The 16332-nt window shown below is 37.4% G+C and overlaps 1 pseudogene across 1 annotated transcript; it reads right to left on the reverse strand.

Annotated features, from left to right (window-relative positions):
* Window positions 1–212: 212 nt before the first annotated feature.
* On the reverse strand, window positions 213–8652 carry LOC311621105 (cationic amino acid transporter 3-like; annotated as a pseudogene). The gene is made up of 2 exons: window positions 8639–8652; window positions 213–2002 (listed from the first exon to the last, which is right to left on the reverse strand). The product of its transcript is annotated as a cationic amino acid transporter 3-like (transcript).
* Between the last annotated feature and the right edge of the window lie 7680 nt (window positions 8653–16332).

Genomic DNA, 16332 nt, shown 5'->3' on the forward strand with positions numbered 1-16332 from the left:
TTCTCTCTCTCCCTCTCTTCATCACTCTCCCTTCCTCTTTCTGACTGTGCCCTAGGGTAAGAATTTAAAAAAATCAAAGAGACAAGAAACAGCAAAGAAAACCCTACACTCTACAGAGCTGAGCTCTACTAGTGCCCCTCCTCCCCCTGGCCACCACCAACACCACTATTCCATTGGAGGCCTAGCTTCCCAGTGGTCAGGAGTTTTCTACATTATTGTGTGGGGACACCAGGCAGTGTTGAGGCACTGATGAGATCAAAGTATACAGTTTGTGTCCTAGACTCAAGTAGAGGTTCATCACTCTTAACCTCTTTCAGGCTGTGCTGGATTTCATAGACAGCAAACTTGATCGCCTATCAGACCCCGGGCCCAGGTACCAGCTCCATCATCTTCACCATAAGATAAACATTCACAATGATGCTCATTAGTGGGAGAAGAAGCAAAGTAGCTGGCCTTGAAGTGAAGGACTGTGGAGCTATGTGCCTGTCTCCAGTTGACCCAGGGGTCCCTGGCATGAGCATCAGGAGTAGCAAAACCCCTGCAGTCCACACTGGATCTCCAGAAAGCAGTGGCCTTGACCACTGGGCCAAAACCAGGCAAAAGACACTCTGGAGTAGCGCAAGCAGTGAGGAGTAAACAAAAGTGAATGGACCAGAGAGTGCATGGGGGGTGGATGTGTGTGGATAAAACAGTGCCTGTGAGGTCAGCTTTTCAGTTCAGGCATCCTCTCCTCCTGCAACTCCAGTTCATCTTCCTCAGTCTTCATCTCCTGGCCAAGCCAATACCTGAATATTAGCACACAAATAGACACCAGGGGTAGGCAATCGGGATCCCAATTGACATGAGGTCCACAAGATCTGTGATTTTAAAGAGGAATGCCACTAATGCTGCAATAAAACCAGAGAACACAGTGCCTGGGATGGGTGTGTGCGTGCCATTGTGGATCCAGGCAAGAACAGGAAGGCCATCCTTCACCATTGCAAAGATGACCTAAGGCATGAGGAACATGGAGCCCAAGAGACTGGTAGAAAAGAGCACAGAGGGATCCAATAACCGTAACATAGGGGGAAGGGGCCCATCCAACATGGAGAAATGCCTCAGTCAAGAAACGCTCAGTGTGCAGCTGGTAGTAAGGCATCATTAGCATGAGTGCCGAAGAAACACCAAAATAGCCAAAAATCAGACAAACAGTGAAATCACAATGCCCATGGGGATGGGACACAGGGGATTCTGAGCCTCTTCCCCAGTGGTAGCAATATAGTCAAAACCAACAAATGCATAGAAGCGGGTACCTCTCAATGCTGAAAGGTCAAATCCTCCAGAGACCAGAGAGCTCAAACTAAAAGTAAGGAGTCCTTCCCTGGCCAGTTTGTAGTCCTCCTCTGTGAGCTTCCAGTTGTATAGGTCCCCTTCATGAAGTCAGAGACAATGACAAAACCAAGAATGAAGAGATTCAAGACTGTGAACACTTTGGTAACCAAGGTGGACTCATAGGCCCCAGAAGCAGCATTCCAGTGAGCAACAGCAGGCCCAAAGCAAAGAGGTCTGGATATTCCGCCAGGACATGGGGAATCATGCAATGAGATGCTACCCGCAGGGTCTGAGACATGCGGTTCCCCAACAGGTTGTCGAAAGCTGAGCTCCAGGCCCGGGCCACACTGGCTTCATCAATGACAGAGGCGAAGATGAGGTTCCAGACAGTGGTGAAGGCCCCAAGTTCTCCCACAGCGATGTAGATTAGAGACATGCAGAACCATATTCGGGGAACACAGGTACCAAATTCTGCATAGCATAGCCCAGCCAACTCAGAGACAGAGCTACCACCACAAAGCAGATCACAATGGAGGGTCCTGCTTTATCGGTAGTCACCTTCCCAGCCAGGACATCCACACCTGCACCCAATGTGCTGCCCACTAAATGCAGAGTGCTCAGGCATCTGGCCAGGTGAGTCTTCGCCATGCCTTGCTCTCCTGTACATCTGCATGCCAGCATGTGACCAAATCTGTGAAGGTTTCTGCAAGGGCATCTAGCCGGAGTTGAAGAGGATGCTAGAATCCAGGAGTGGTTAGCCTGAGTTGGCTTCAGCGAGATTGAATTAAGCCAAATTGGTTTAGAGGTGTGGGGTGCACTTGCTCAGGTTTCAAAGCTGCTGTTTCTGATCTAATATTCTTGTTACCTGGTTTACCAATGTATAGGAAGGCCCTCCAATATTGCAAAGGTATTAGCATACAAATGCCTATCTCCTAAAGAAGAAACAGATGTACCTTGTCTTAGTAAAATTCCTTCACTTTAAGGAACTCAAACTCTATTGCACTGATGGAAAAACAAAGATGAATGTACTCCACCCCTCCACTTTGACCTGTACAATAACAGTCTTCCTTTTCTTCTTCGATTTTTAAGTTTAAAATGACTACTTCAAATTTGTTGAAGAAATCTGCTTGATTGTTTTGATAGTTATTTAAGCAAAAAAACTAGTTTAAATTGTGATATATTACTTAGCAACATTTTGCCATCATTAGACATTTTCTTGGTATCCTAAATATGATGTTGATAGGAAACAATTTGAAAAAAAGCTGACGAAACCAGATCGATTAATTTATCAAATAACATTGACATGTAACTGAGTGACAGTAGTTGAGAATAAGATATTTAAATACTTTTGTCTCTTCTCTGATTTTGAAACAAGAAAAGCATGGTCAGAATGTTTGTGTATGTTATTTGTTTTGCTCTATGGTTCAGTTTTATGAGGAAATATTTATTAAGAACATTTAAATAGACCTGCTCATATATCTGTTTTAAAATATGTTTTTTAGAAGTGAGTCCTGAGCTATGGATGCTAGTGTATAAATCTCTCAGTATAGTCATTTATACCTCCTGAGCCTTCCCACCAGTGACCTATATAAGTTCGGAAAGGGGAGGTCATTTTAAGAATTGAATTTTCCTGGAAAGAGGGGAAAATAAGACCATAGATGTATGTGGCATCTCAGAAGATAATGTGAAAATGGAAGGAACGCAGCACACACTTCTCTTTCTGGGACTGCCCAGGAAAGTAGGAAGTCAAATTCAGCTATGTAGTGTGACTCACTGCTTCGGGCAATGTTGTTTGATACTTTTTGTCTTGTAATGATTTTTGATAATTGGAGGTATGACAAAAACTATTAACAACATGTTTGATACATAATTGACCCCACAGATTGCTTATTAAATCTATTGCTGAATCTGGCTGTTTATCTGTCATATGTTAAGAAAGTAACAAGTTTATCTCACCTTCTATTTATAGAGGTTTTAACTTCTAACAACTATACAATGTAAAACTTCTACAATTGCTATCTGGGGAATTCTGATCAATTTTACATAATAATGCCTCAGTCTGCAGGATGCTCAAAAGATAAATGAAGATTCTGAATTCAGAATAGTTATATCAATTAAAAAAATTACACATTTCAATTTCACTAGTTCATTTTTCCAAATGGAGAATACAAATTGATGTTCTAAAATTGGGCCTGTGATGAAAGTTATACTATTTCATGCACTTGAATTAGTAAAACATATATAATAATTTGGGAACAATATCTCCAACAGTGTAGGCTAAAATAACTAAAAATCACAATATAAACATTCTATAATCTAATAAATTTTGATAATGCTGGGTAAATAAAGTTAAATAGCTAGTTTTACAATATGACCTCTTAAAGCTGTTAAAATGTTAATATACATTTGACTGTACATGAGGGTGTTATAAGCAGTAAGCAGAAATTTAAAAAAATATATTTATGAAGAAATTATTTTTACAGTAAATAAAAATCTATACTACTGGTGTGTTTTTTGTTTGTTTGTTTGTTTGTTTTGTTTTTTTAAAGGACTTTATCTCCCTCTTCTGAAACTTCTCCTTTCAATCTTTAGTCAGATGAAGTATTCCCTATAGTATGCTGCTATCCTGTTGAGGTGAGATGTGACTATGTGCCCATATTAAAGATTCAGCATGCCATTTACAGGCAGTTCTGAGACATGCAGCTAGGGTTTCCTGACAAGGAACACTATCTTGAGATTGATAATATATAATTTTATCCATTTATCCGTAAGTAAGTCAATCTACAAATGACACCATAAAATTTAATTGGTTCAACTCTGCTTACTCTTATTATATAAAATACATTTTTATTTATATCTATAAGGTGTTGAAAACTTTCCAACATCTTGATAACTTAAGAAAGGGATAAGTGTGTTCTCTGTTCCACATATTGCACCATTTACTGAAAGTAGAAACAAAACCAGAACTTCTCTCTAAAGAGCTTTGCCATATGATATCCATCAGACTTGCACTAAATAATTTATCTATTTTTGAAACATGTCCAGGTTCTTCTTATTAGATGGCTACCTATCATAAGATAAACCCATACTGTTATTTCCAGTTTCTTCGTGAGTTGGCATATGTGTGTGTGTGTGTGTGTGTGTGTGTGTGTGTGTGTTGGGGGGGGGGGAAGGGTGGCAAAAGTAGGTTTACAATTGTGAAAACATGAAACAGAAAATGTCTTCTTTATTTTATTTATTTAAATTATTTTTCCATATGAACAACTGTAAACCTACTTTTGCTCCACCCTGTATATTCAAGAAGAGTTTGAAATGGCAGATACATGTGGCTTTGAATCTCAAGAGTTATCCTTGCACTTTTAAAAATATATATATATATATATATTGTTCTGACAGAATTAATTCCTCACAAAACCACATTACATTACATTTTTTCTCACTTTTCCAAGGATCTGTTAAATTTACACATGGAAAAATGAGACTGATAGGAATTGCTATGCTTTTCTACTTTATAAAAACTAGAGGCCCAATGCATGAAATTTGTGCAAGAGTAGGCCTTCACGGCTGTGGCAGTTGCCTGGATCCCTCCCTCGCAGCCACAGTGGCTTCCTAGATCCATGGCTTCATCTGGAAGGTCTTCTGGAAGGACATCCAGTCTAATTAGCATACCATGCTTTTGTTATTATAAATAATATAGGATGCATTCAGTTTCTGACATATAAGGAACTGGAAAGTTATCTCTCCTATCCACAGAACAAGAAAAAACAAAACTGAGTAAACTGGGGGGAAAAATCAACTCTTTTTATATACATCACAAAAATGAAGACACAAGACAGACCCCACCACCAAACTTGGAGAGAAAGGTAAACACAGAGAATTATGGTTAACTGTAGGAGCAAAAGCCACTGCTGGAGGCTGGCAGCAACACTTAAAAGGTACTTGATCAATTCCTAGAGGCTAAGAGTGAACCAGCTTCAGAAATAAAAATCCCCGGGGTCCATCTCTTTCATTGAATTTTACTTCTGGGGTAAAGAAAGGGGGGAAAAAATTCTTCATGCTTTTGATAAAGGAGGGATGGTGGAATTAGCCTTTTCAAATACGTCAAGAATACTATGTTTTCCTTAGCAAATGCTTGTCCTCAAGTGAGTGAGTCTATTTTAACACAGCCTGGCCAAACATAGGGAAGGGAAAGAGCCAACTTCAGGCCTCTTTAGCTTTCAATGTGAGGGAAGGAATGTCCCGAACTCTAATCTCACTCTCCAAGTCTTTCTGTCTTTACCGTGGGGGTAAAATAGTTGAGGACACTTGGGAAGATCACAGCACAGGGATGACACTGGCATAAGAATAGACATATAGATTAGTGGGATAGAACTGAGAACCCAGAAGTCAACCCACCTCTCAACAGTCAATTAATATTGAACAAAAAAGGCAAGAGCAAACAGTGGAGAAAAGGCAATCTATACTAATAAAAGGGTAATATGATAATTAGACAGGATAGGCCTGATGTCTACTGAACTTCCTTCTAGACAAAGCCACGATGTCAGGGACTGAGTCAGAGATGGATAATGACAATCAGGCTGGCAGGGGAGAGCAGTTAGGGGCGATCAGACCAGCAGGGGAGAGCAGTTAGAGATGAGCAGGCTGGCAGGGAAGTTGTTAAGGACATCAGGCAGGCAGGCAGAGGTGGTTAGGGGTGATCAGGAAGGCAGGCAGAGGCAGTTAGGGGTAATCAGGCAGGTAGGCAGAGGGGTTAGGGGAAATCAGATGAGTGGTTAGGAGCCAGCAGTCCCAGATTGGAGAGGGTCTAGGCCAAGCTGAGGGACCTCCTTCCCTGTGCATGAAATTCATGCACCAGGCCTCTAGTCTTTTCAATAAATGTTATTGGTAAAATTGGACACATTCATAAAAAAAAAAGAAATGAAACTAGATCACCAATTTATACAATACACATGAATAAACTCAAAACAAATAAAGGACTTAAATGTAAGTTGCAAAACCATAAAAATCGTAGAAGAAAATATAGGCAGTAAAATCTCAGACATCTCTTGCAGCAGTGTTTTTGCAAATGTATTTCTTAGGGCAAGGGAAACGAAGGGAAAAAATGGGAGTAAATCAAACTAAAAAGCTTCTGCACAGCAAAAGAAAAGATCAACAACAACAAAAACACTGAATGGGAGAACATAGTAACCAATGATACATCCAAGGCTGATGGAAGGCAGTAATGAACCAATGGGTTCATTCACAATCCCGTGAGATGAATTGACCTCTTCAACTCTACTTTCACACCTCAGTACACCTCAGTACACCTGAGCAGTACACCTGGCTGCCAGCATCTGAGCATGACGCTAAAAAAGGTCTCTAAAGGAATTGAATAAACAACCTTAGAAAAAAAGGCGTTTGTGAGTTTTTGGCACTTCATAGTGAGCTCCATAGTTTTACATCTCCCTACATAATGATTACACATCCCGATCACCATCCACCAAAGTTGTGAGGACTACTAATAAAGTTCTATCCCACATATTCATAGACTCCAATCATATTTTTCTTACTATAATTTTTTACTATATAAAAAAGTAAGGATTGCTACACATTTGAAGTAAGCTACCCATATGAGAGACAAAAGCAGGAAAAAAATAACCATGAATAAAACATTTCAAATTTAGAGAAAAAAGCTTTACCTACAAATGCAGAGGCACTCTAGTTACTATCCCTAGGGAGATCAAAAGGATATTATCAATATACAACATGAACAGAATACTGTTAAAAGGAGCCCTTCAGAGAACAAATGCTTTTGAAGAACAAAATTGTGTTGAAATTTTATCTCTATATATGAAGGCACATGGAATAAATTAAGGGACTCTGAAAAAGTGAGATAAAAAAACAAAAAGAAAATATGGGAAAGAACAAATCAATCTAAAAGTTTAAATATCCTATTAATTGAAGTATCATTGAAAGGGTAATAGAATTATGACAGGAAAGACATTACAAAACATGTAAACCAATATATTTAACAGGAAAGAGTTACACAAATATTGAAAAGAGTCATCAGATATACAACTCAATTAAAAAAACACACAACACATATAAGATACAGACCTGTGAAAATTTACAAAACCAAAAACATAAAGATGACTCTAATGCTTTCAAAAGATTTTTCAATAAGGCCACTTTTGAAGCCCTGAGTAAAAGTCTAATATTAGACTTTTCATCAGCAAACTCAATGATAGACACCACTGGACAAATCCTTATAAAATAATGAGGAATAATATTTACTTTATGTCATGAAAATAAAAACTCTATAACCTATCTTGGGAAGATGCTTTAGGCTGTGTTCCATCAAAATAAATGACTTAAACCAACAAAGAAATAACTAAACCAAGTTCTCCCTCCAGATTCCTTATACAGTTTCAGTTAGATTGTTGTTGGCACTGGGCTCATTTAAAGGCTTTTGCTCTCACATGTCTGGCACTTGTGTTGGGGCATCCAGACAACAAGAAACTAATCAGTCCTCTCTGTTTCTCTATCTTAACATCGCTAGTTTGGGCTTCCTCACAGTATGGAGTGATCAGGATAGACAGAGCAAACATTTTCAAAGACCCAAAGAGAAGCCAGCAATGCTTGTTACGGCACAGACTTAAAGGTCTCAGCAGGCATATATGCCCGCTCTATTGATCAAGGAAGTCACTAAGGGCAGCTACAAGGGGATGTAAGTCAGACTTCACCACACAATGAGAGCAGTGTCATAGCCATCCTTACTCCAATGTAGCCCCATGCTATTTCCTTTTTGTTCTCGCTCCACAGCTCCACACATAACTCCAAATTAACATATGCTGTGAGTCAAGGCTGATATTTAACTGGCACAAAATGTTTTTTTTTTAAATCTGAAATAATTCAACACTGATTGGTAAATAACCTATCTGAGACCCAGATAGTCATCCTAATAGCCCAGTTACCAAAATCTGTTTCCCAGATCATCTGGAACAATCCCAAGATCAAGCAACTAAAATGCTTGGCCTGTTACTGGATACTAGGACATGCTCCATTATGACCAACTTTCTATTGTGGTTCAGTACCTATACCAACTTTCCCAAGAGGCATATTCCAAGGGCACTGGGATCCAGGGACCTCAGAAGTTTGGACCATGATCCACTTAGAAGGCACCATGTATTTTTTTGTGTGACAATCAGCCCCCTGGCCTTCCAACCAATTTCAAGTCAGCTCCCATACATGCACCTCTAGCATTCAGCCCTTAACATGATAGTTTGCATCTTGATGAAAGTTCTGGCATTTAGGAAACAAATCGCTGGTGCCTCTCTAGCCCTCATACAGTATGGCTGTCATTTCGGGCTAACACTCCTACATATCTGCTAAAGGAAGCTAAGACATCCAGGTAGAGGGAGGGAGAGGAGGTGGAATGACAGTATCAAGGCTACCACAGGCACTGGCCTCTGGAAATCTGCCAACAGAGAAGCACGTTCATTACAGAAGAGAGGACTCAAAGCAAGGGATTGCTCCCAAGTGTGTGTCCAGGCTCCAGAGTATTCTCAGGTTATGATTTCTCCTTCTTATTATTCCTATTGAATTCTGCCCCTATTTAATTGTGGTTTGGCAAGAACCATCAAAATCCCCATCACTTCATAGCCATTACTAGATTTTCACTTTATGAATAAAAGAAATAGCTAATTTTTACAGAGCATTTGATACATGCAAGATGATTCTATAAGTTTACATTAGATCGAAAGCATACTATAATTTTATCTCATCCCCATTTACAGATGAAGTAATTGAGACACAAAAAGATGCCTTAAAAGAGAAGTGGGAGAGCTGGAATTTTAATGTAAACATCCTGTTAAGAACCCAGTCTCTTAAATGCCATATTCCACTAGTTCCACAGGATTAAGTTTCATTTGATTAAATATGGCATGGTAATAAACTACTTTTATTGACTTTTTTTAATAATAGATATATTAAAAATAAAAAACATCCCAGACTGGATTGAACATTTTGAATACAATTGCTGTTAAATTAAGTAAAGGGAAAAAAATGCTTCAGCACCATGAACCTTACTATTGATATTAAGAAAAATTATGCACCTTTTGAGGCAACAAATAATCTAATAACTTTCAATTTAATGAATAAATTATTGGAAGAGTTTCATATGGTTCTGTATGTCAAATAATTGCACAAGTCATAATAGCCCATGAGCTCTGACACACACACACACACACACCCACACACACACACACACACACACACACTCCAAATAAGTTTATAAGAGCTATTTAAAAAAATGGATCAATTTCACTAACAATTCGTTCTATAATTTTGTTACTTGTAAAATATCTATAAATTTTCATGCTAAAAACAAGTTTATTGTTATATGTACATATATATGTACCATAGATGTTTATTTAGAAATTAAAATGTTTATTTAGAAATTGTGATATATTATTATTATTGTTGTAATATATTATTAATATTGTTAATAGTAATATTATTATTTAATAATATTACTGTACTGATTGCTAAAAGGATATTAATTTGGGTGTAGTGTTTATATTTGATATCTAGACAGAACCAAGAATGATGAAGCATTTAAGGGGGAAAAAGCAAAAAAGAGTCATCAATCTTATAAAGCGGAACAATATTAAACTCCAAGAACTTCAGGAATAGAAAAGAGTTAATACAAAAGTATTTATATATTAGATTAATAAAGAAAGAATATACTAACAATTTAGCTATGAAAAGAAATACTTAGAATTCTCAGCAATTAGGAAAAAGGTGGCTATAATAATGATGCCATATCAAACAAAATTTTAGTATTATTAAAGAATAAGTTACTGAGCTGGAAGATCAAATATCTTCTCTACAATGCTGTGTGAAAAAAACAAAACTAAAAGCTACTGACTAAAAAGTTAGGTACATGGAGGATAGATTGCGAAGTTATATCACTGTTACAGAACTTCAAAAACCAATAACAGAGATCACATAAGGGAGAAAAGAAAGCAATCATAGAAAAAGAAGGTCTCTTCACATTATTAAATAAGAGTTGTCCAAATGGAATAAAGATGTATTTACTAAAAATATCTAATAAAATGTTAGAATACCTGGAGCAAATAAAAATAATTAGTTTCAGAGGAAAAAAAAATGCCAAAAAAGAAAAAGAAGTATTCTGTTTTCTGAAACTATTAGGTCATTAATGACCTAAAAAGTGTGAGAAAATGTTCTTTGTATAACTGGAATTCTATGTCTAGTAAAATGAAAATTTAAAATAAATAATATATGAGATATTCAGACTGTAAATGTTGAACACTTGTGAATATATTTCATATTTTCAAAGAACCATTTAATTGGAAAAGCTAGTATAAGAAAAAACAAAGAGGAAATAAATAAAGATGAAGTCTCAAATTAATTTACAATTACACCAAAAAGAAAAACAAGAAGAATATTTGATTCATAAATCTAAAAGTTGTTTTCTTGAAATGACTAATGAAATAAAAAAAAATTGGTAATTCTTCATAAGGGAAAAATAAATATAAACAATTATAAGTACTATACATGGGGAAAATAATGCAATAATATATTGAGAAGATTTTAAGAAAGTTTCAGTTTATGTAGAAAATTTGCATCAATCTTTAACAAAACCATAAAAACATATAGATCAAGATCATCCTCCCAAAAGATAACTATAATTTTTCTTTATTAATTTCACACGTTTATAGCTAAAATTAATATTCTATTTAAAATATTGATCAATGAATAAAATGAGATATCTTGTGATACATTCTGAGCAAAACAAAAATAGTAGGATAAAAAGGAAAGCTAATTATACACATAAACAGGGAGAGTGTTGCCCAGGTGGCATAGCTCAGTGGTTGAGCATCAACCCATGAACTAGGAGGTCAAGGTTCAATTCCCTGTGAAGTATGTCCCGGTTGTGGGCTCCATCCCCAGTGCGAGGCATGCAGGAAACAGCCAATCAATGTTTATCTCTCATCATTGATGTTTCTATCTCTGTTTTAATCTCCTGTGGTTGCTATAACCAATTATCACAATTCTGTCAACAGGGCTATTCTCCATTCTGGAGGCCCCATGGAAGTATCAGTTTTCTAGCCTTTTCAGTTCCTAGATGCTGCAAGCATCCTTTGGTTCATGGACCCCTTCCATTTTCAAAGCCAATGATTTGGGATTTTTTTTTTCTCCTGGTAAGCATGGTACAAGGGTGATTTCTTTCCCAGACTCCTGTCCAGATAGACTCAAAGAATGAAGCCACTGACAAAAGGTGGTAGGTGAGAAGTACATAAACTTGATTGAAAGCAGATTCTACCCTTAAAACTATAATCCTAAATTCATAATCCTAAAACTCTGTCCCTGCTGCCACGGAAAAACAGAGGGGTCCCCTAAGAAGAGTAGCCTCTACTCTCTTTGTCTTGAGGTATTATATTTCCTGGAGACCCTTTCTCTTAATCTAGGACCCCCAAGCTTTCCTCATAGTACCAGTTTCAAAGGCCAAAGCCCACGTGGTGCCACGCTATTTCTTTCCCCTTATTTTGCAATATTCTTCTATCCTCTGTGAAAATATGTTTCCTTCCCCATCCCACCCCCTGATATCCTGTGGCTTTTATTTATCCCCTGATAATATGTGAATGTATATCTTCCTCCCCCTTTATCTTGCTGGTTGGAGTTGCTTTTAATCTCCCTTATGGCTCTCCCAGATGCTCAGGCGAGAGATACCTCTGTTCTTGATGTTTAGTTGCTTTTTATCTAACTTATGGCTGCTTTAATTGTTCAGGCCAAGATGCCTCTATTCTCTCTGGATCCTCCTCTCTTCCTGTCTGGCTAATTAAACTAGCCAGCTAACCCTTATCACCAACAATGGCCAGTCCAGTCTTACACTGCATCACTCTGACTGACTCTTCTGCCTTATTCTGTCATATTTAAAGGACCTTCTTGCCCTGTGAACTGAAGGGTCCCAGTCAAGGGCACATGTCTAATTTGTGTACTTGATCCCCAGTAGGGAGTGTGCAGAAGGCAGCTGATCAATGATTATCTTTCTTCATTGATGTTTCTATCTCTCTCTCCCTCTCCCTTCTTCTCTGAAATCAATAAAAATATATATTTTAAAAACTAAAAGACCTTCATGATCACATTGCTCATTCCTCTACAGTCTAGGATAATCTCTTATATTAAGATCAGCTGATTGATTAGCAATTTCTATCTGCAACCTTCATTTGTTCTTGCCAATGTAACCTAACATATTCACAGGTTCTGAGAACCAAAGGTGGACATCTTGATGGGGAGAAGGTATTATTCTGACTAGCACATATAGCAATAACAATGTAACATATCTACACTAATAAAAGATTAAGATTCAAATTGACCGTACCTTTTGTGATGCCGACCATCCAATCAGAAGTGAGTATGCAAATCAACCTAACAAAGATGGTGGGTTAATTTGCATACACAGGTGCTGACCATCCCAGCCATTCCGGGCCTCTGGCTAGCATGGGAAGGCGGAAAGGTGGTTCTGGCCTGAGTGAAAGTGGTGCCAGCAGCCAGGGGAAGAAAGGCCCATTCTTTCACAAGTCTTCGTGCATCAGGTCGCTAGTATATATATACAGATTATGCTAAATTTTTTTACATTGTGTATTGATTAAGAGTGAAAGTTCTAGAGCCAGAGGACATAGAAGTTCAGGTATTTACTCTAGCCATTCGCTCTGAAACCCCAGTGAAGATGGGATTTGTGACCAATTTGTTTATAAAACAATCATAACAGCAGTCTCTACTGCACAAAAATTGAGAGGATTAAATGACTAATGCATGGGAATTTAGCCGGCACATAATACATGCTCATGCTCAATATATATATTAGATTTTTAAAATAATATTGGTTTCTTACAAACCAGAGGAGAGAAAAAAAATTACTATATACTACTTTCATTTTCAGATTTAAAAAAATGAGGCTTAAAATAATTACATAATTTCATAAATGTTGTTACTGGATGTAAACAGTAAAAATCCATTTAGAACCTAAGCAGTTTGACACAATTTGGCCCTGCCCAGCGATTTTCAACTGGTGTGCCTCAGAATTTTTAAAACATGCAGTACCTGACTATTTAGTCCAGGCACTGACCTCTTTTCCCTTAGATTTTCAGATAAAAAAGTGGAAACAGATAGCACAACAGTTGTCTGGTGTGAATTAATTAAAATTATACCTAATTTATTTGTCAGACCAGGCAAAAATAAAATATATATGTTGGATATCTCAAAATTTTAGTAAGCACTGAAGTTTATAAGTACCAAGAGATGGAAAAGATTGAAAATCGCAGGCCTAGACTCTTAATCCCGAAGTTGCTACATTGATTTAAGTGACTGGTTGTTTGCACCAACTCTATTTAAAATGCACAAATTTATACTCTAGAAAAAAATATGATATTGAAACTAAACATATGACCTCACATCTATTTTGTTTTCTTTTTAATCTTAATAGTATAATATTAAAATTTTAACTGCAATTATCTATCAAAAATAAGTACACACTTTTCAGACACATTTGATTGCCTGGAGTAGCCCTATGATTGAGTTCAGACAAATAGAACATGAGGTGAATTGCAACTTTCAAAGTGCACGCCTCAGGAAATGGGTGTACTATCGACATTTCCCACTTCTGGGTGACTGGAAGATTCTGCTAAGGAATATCCTTAGCATGTAAACCAGACACCGTCCTGGTGATGACAGAACAAAAACATAGAAGATTGATAAACATGTAAATGTAAAATCTATTTTTAGCTTTATATTATTTTATCACTTGTAATTATATACAAAATTATAAAGAATTTGGTTCCAGAAGTAGGGCTGCTGTTACAAGGCTCAAATACCAATGATCAGTTTGGTGTCTCTGTGGCAGGTCTCAAGGACACAGATGCTGCTGGCCAGAGGTCTGTTACCTTTGTTGTGCAAAGCAGAATGTGAGTGACCAGTCTTATCCACCAGGCCTCTCCGTGATAATGGAAATTCCAGAAGTCAGAACATAGGCCAAAAGAGTCTGTAGCTTGAGTGGATACAATAGTCATAAAAAAATCAGAATATTGGGAAGTGTTGGTTTCTTATTAACATTTGTAGCAAGATCCATTTACAGAGACAGAAAATTTCCAGGGGGAGATATTAGAGAATGCAGTTTTGATTACGGAGATTGTTTTAGTCCCAACCTATAATCTGTTTTGAACAGAATTCTGATCATTTCAACCCTAGTGAGGTTAATAAAGCAAACTTTTTGTGTAAACCAAACCAAACTAATAATAAGTGCCTGAAGAAGCAACATTAGAAGCGAGTAAGACTGTGGCCTCACACTTTTAAACAATATCAACAAGAGCTATTTTTTGGCTGTTTGTTAATCCTCACCTCAGGATACCTTTGATTTTTTTTTTTTTTTTTTTTTTTTAGAGAGAGAGAGAGAGTGGAAGAGAGGGAAGGAGGAAGGGGGAGAGAAAGAGAGAGAGAAAGAAGCATCAATGTGAAAGAGACACATGCAGGCAACCTGATCCAGGCCTGATGAACCCTTAACCCAGGTACAGGCCCTTGACCAGAATCAAACCCACCACTGCTTGGTCTGCAGACCAACATTCTAACCATTGAGCAACACTGGCCAGGGCTCAATATGAGTTCTTTTGCAGGCAGTAAGAAGCAGCTAACCTTCAAAATTCAGGCAGAGCAATTCAGATTTCTATCCTACCTAAGCCTTTATTTCAGACAGCCTCAAGGTTGCCTCCAAGAAGGAATGGGAGGTAAGGAATGCACAGAACAGGAGTAAGATAACTTTTCAGGATTAGACATAATGTGTAGAATATAACCGTGCCTGTGTCTCTTCATTTATGTACTGTATGGAAGTATATGGACACAAAACCTACTATGTTTTCAAAGGACTACATTATCAACCAAAATTATAATATATGATTAGCCTGAAAAAACCTAAACTTATTTGACTGTCAAAATCACTCTGAGGTCCTAGAGATGGTACCAACATGAAATAGGTCGTGAAATAATTTAAACCCTTAAGGAGAGAGTATATACTCTCCATTGGCCAACTCAACTATGGAGGTGGGGCGTAATAGGTAAGGAAGGACCTGTGTGCAATGAAGATGATGGATAGGGGAGGATGTGGCAGAAAGTAAACCCTAAGGCTATGATATGGACCAACCCAGGAACCTTCTCTGTTGTTGTGCAGGGGGTTGAGGTTTCTCAGCAGGATATGAGAGGTGCTTTGGATTATTAGGTGCTATGTGTTTTCTGTCATTCCTTATTCCATGTGGGAGTTTTTCTTATAGTTATACTATTTCTATTTTATCACTGTATATTTAATAATAGGTAGGGAGAGAGAGGGGGAAAAGGTGCTTAGTTTTTAGGTTGTCAGACCACGTATAGTCATGTTCATACTTTCAGTTGCTCAAATCAAAATCCTTCGTCACTCATGACATCCTATTACCTCTACCTTCTAAACACAGAGTCCTCTCTTACCTTCACATGCAATGATTCAACACTAGCCCAATCCATATTTATCTTTTAATTCAATTATAATAACCTTACTACTAATCCCTTCTAAATGCTCTATATAGTCTATTTTCAATGAATCACCCAGAGAAATCATTTTAAATCTAAGATAAATGTATTAATTATAATTAAATTAAATATAAGATAAATTTTAAATATAAGACAATGCCATTCTTCTCAAATATTCTCAGTGGCTTCCTAACCATTTCAATCTCATTAAAAGTCCATTATGACAACATAGATGGACCTTGAGAATAGCATGCTAAGCTAAACAAGTCAGTCAGAAAAAGTTAAGAACCATATAATGTCACTCATATATAGCATATAAAACTGAGAGCAACAAATTAACAAACAAGAAAAACAACAAACAAAAACTCATAGGCAGACAACAGCATGGTCATTACCAGCGGGAAGAGATAAGGGTAGTGAAGGGGGCCAGATAAATGGAGATGAAAGAAGATATGATTTTGGGTA

This window comes from Pipistrellus hanaki (assembly GCF_964339955.1).
Source record: "Pipistrellus hanaki genome assembly, chromosome: 1".
Taxonomy (NCBI): Eukaryota; Metazoa; Chordata; class Mammalia; order Chiroptera; family Vespertilionidae; genus Pipistrellus; species Pipistrellus hanaki.